Source organism: Morone saxatilis, unplaced genomic scaffold (genome assembly GCF_004916995.1).
Source record: "Morone saxatilis isolate NCDOM2014 unplaced genomic scaffold, NCSU_SB_2.0 Contig5, whole genome shotgun sequence".
Lineage (NCBI taxonomy): Eukaryota > Metazoa > Chordata > Actinopteri > Moronidae > Morone > Morone saxatilis.
Window position 1 is genome coordinate 21,483,240 of NW_023340095.1, and position 3,248 is coordinate 21,486,487.

The 3,248-nt window shown below is 42.5% G+C and overlaps 1 protein-coding gene across 1 annotated transcript in view; it reads left to right on the plus strand.

Moving 5' to 3' along the window:
* Positions 1 to 488: 488 nt before the first annotated feature.
* The window catches only part of LOC118339216 (probable ribonuclease ZC3H12C), a 13,574-nt gene continuing 10,814 nt past the window's right edge, over positions 489 to 3,248 (plus strand). The window contains exon 1 of the mRNA XM_035676782.1: positions 489 to 791. The gene's annotated coding sequence lies outside the window, so the exon portion shown is untranslated. The remainder of the gene's footprint in view (positions 792 to 3,248) is intronic.

Sequence of the window (3,248 nt, forward strand, 5' to 3'; positions counted from 1 at the left end):
GTGTGTGTGTGTGCACACGCTTGTGATGGCCCTGAGCATGTTGTGTGTGTGTGCAGCTGCCCGCCGAGGGCCCTCCTTTGTGTCCCCCTCCCCACCATTGTCAACTCACGCCTTCTCGTCCATTCATGGCTCGAGCCGGCGGATGGGCTGGTGGTGGGGTGTGTGTGTATGTGAGGGGTTGGGTGGGGGGATAAAGGGGGTGGAGATATCCTAGCTTATCTTAGTGTCCCTTTTTATTGGTGGAGAGGTGGGTGATTTGTGTGTGTGTACAGAATAAGCTTTGGTGAAGACAGGAAAGTGAGACGTGTGTGTTTGTGATCAGATTTCTGCGTTGGTATTGGTCAGTAGGCAGACTACGTGTGAGGAGGGGATGGTAGATGCTTACACTCCATCTGTTGTCAGTCACACAGCTGAACCTGCAGCTTCAGGCCACTGCACTCTGCTTCTCAACCAAAAAGGAGAACTTAAAGGCTGATCTCTTAGGATTGCTGCTAAACTCGACCAGGAAACCAGTTTTGCTCAGCTCCAATTGGATTGACAGCTTTACTTTCGCCAGTGGATACTGAAGTTTGAATTGTTATTTTTTTTCTTGCTTTAAAAGGGAATTTTGTTGTACATCTGGGCTTATTTTACCACCACCATTATTGGGAAATTCCCCCTGAAGTTTTTTTGACTTTGTGCTTTGCTACTGAAATGACCAAAGGTAGCATATCAGGAGAGAAGATTGATTGAAGATTGTAGGAGTTGCATTTTCTGTTTTGCAGCCTTGCTGTTTCTCCTGGAGCTGTGTGGTAAGTGTTTTTGTTTTCTTCTGTTTTTGCATGTTAAAGAATGTGTGAAAACATTGTTGTCATGCTTTGTCATGGCTTTTGATCGTCATTATACATAATCGTTCATCATGAAATCTCTGTGACCATACTCCCCAAGAATATATTGTTACTCAACTCACAGTGATGAGTTTAAGAGCAGTAACTGCCAATATGTTCAGATGTGACCAGAATCCTCAAATGTGATGTAATGCTGCACCTCAAGAAGTAAAGTTAGTTGTTGTGATGATTGTGTTCTTTTGTCTCTAGCTCAAATCTTATAAGTTGAAAGTTGCAAATAGCTTACTAACAAATCGCTAAAATGATGACAGTGCCTAATATAATAATGGGCTTTTTTAGCCACACTAGCATCTAAGTCAGTCCACTATTTTGGTTCAGAATGAAATATCCCAACACATATTGGATGGGTTGCCATGAGTGTGGTTTTTAGGAATATATTGTTAACTGGAAGGTTTTAGTGCATATACAGTATAAAGAGTGTTCACAAGTGAAATTGGGACAGATTGAGAGGTTTTCTGTGTTTTTCAGCCAGGGCTTCTTTGGGGTTTCCCCTTCAGCATAAGGAATAGTTTAATTTCACTCTAGTTTAATTCATTTCAATTCATTCAGAATTCTGTATATAATGATGAGAGAGGAACCAATGATGATCAATGATCCTGTTCTCACCCCTATACATATGATGGCCTGTGACATGTAGGTTTAGTTACCAACAGGGAGGCAGAACCAGACATAACCAACTGAGAGTCTGTACAACTCAGAGGTGACAGTGAGTGCTACCCACAACCCCTACCAAAAAGGTCACATGACAGACAGTGGTGATATGTATCACTGAGGATGAATCTGGACACCACCAGTTGCAGGAGAGAAGTAGGGGAGGGTGGAGGAGGATTCTTTCAGGGAGGTCCCCTGTGGCTTCAGCAGGCATCTGTTGCCCCAGTTGCCCATATATACCCCCACCCCCACCCTCTACACCCCCTTTGTCCCCATCCCAGCCGGTCACTGGTGTGTCAGACCGGCTCAGTGCCGGGCTCAGCCAGCAAATGGCAGCCATGCGGCAGCCCTGAGGGACTGGTCAGGGTCTGGCCTCGGGGGAGCTCATCCCTACATACAGCCCCAAGGGGGCTAACCCTGGATCATGACAAATACAGAGATACACACAGTGCAGAGGCAGTGCAGGCAGGCTGGGTCACTGAGTTGGAGGCTGCAGCATCTGTTCACTATGGAAGGACTCAGCCCCCTCCTCCCACTAAACACAAACACACCTAGAGAAATGATTTGGTAGATGAGTTATTCTTTCCATACAATATGTTCATACAGACTTGGATTTGAATCCCTGGCAAGTTATACAATTCAATTTTTACTAGGAAGTTTCCCAATTGAGAAGCATTTCTCAATGTCTGAAGATCAACCAAGGGAACTGAAAGAATATTTTGAAAAGTGCCAGTGCAACTTACTGTATTATGTTTATAACTGAAAATTAATTTATACAGAAAAAAACACAAAAAACATGACGTCAATATTGATTTGTAGTTTAGATGTGCAGAGAACACCATTAATCAGGGACCGGGGGCTTGTTCTGTCTATTTATGGTATTTTATATAGGAATAAGCAATCATTTTGACATCTTGTCATAGCAGAATCTATCCAAACTCATATTTATAAAAATACCTTAATAAGTATGTGAACTCTTCTTGGGCAGCTGTATATTACTGCATATATACAGCAATCTGAATAGTTTTACTCTGCAGCTCAGTCCAGGTCTAAACAAAGACTCATCCATTTTTCTGATCCAATACTGTTATAGAGTTTCTTATGGATAGACCATAGTTTATTTCATAAAGATTAATCTTAAGAATAATGTCAGTACAGTGTTAGTTTAGCATTAAAAAAACATATACTAAAATTATTCTATTTCAGTGTTGTATTATAAGAATTTGTTCCTTTCCATATTTGATTTATGTGGGCTTCTTTCACCATAGCATAATGTTTGGAGGGAGGTGGTCTGCTTAAAACTATTAATACACACATACAAACATGTTGTTTGTATCACATAATTTTTCGAAAACTCACAGTCACAGTGGGACAGTAAAAGCCACAGTGACTGTTCAGACTCACACATACAGTCATTGGAATGCTTCTGACTGGGTGATTTACAATTGCTGTGTCACTGTCATATTTCTGCTGACTCCTCAAAGATTCCTTTTGGCAACCTCGGTGTGACTGCTGCATTACCAAGCGCCGTGTGTGTGTGTGTGTGTGTGTGGGTGTGTGTGTTTGTTGAGGTGAACAGATTTTTAAAAAACCAGCCTCCGTCTGTGCACGCTGCTCAGGCTGAGAGAACAATACTCCCGTCACAGGAGGACAGATTGGGTGGCAGCTGCATTGTTGAAGGACAGCAAGCCAGACACACTTCTTTCCCCC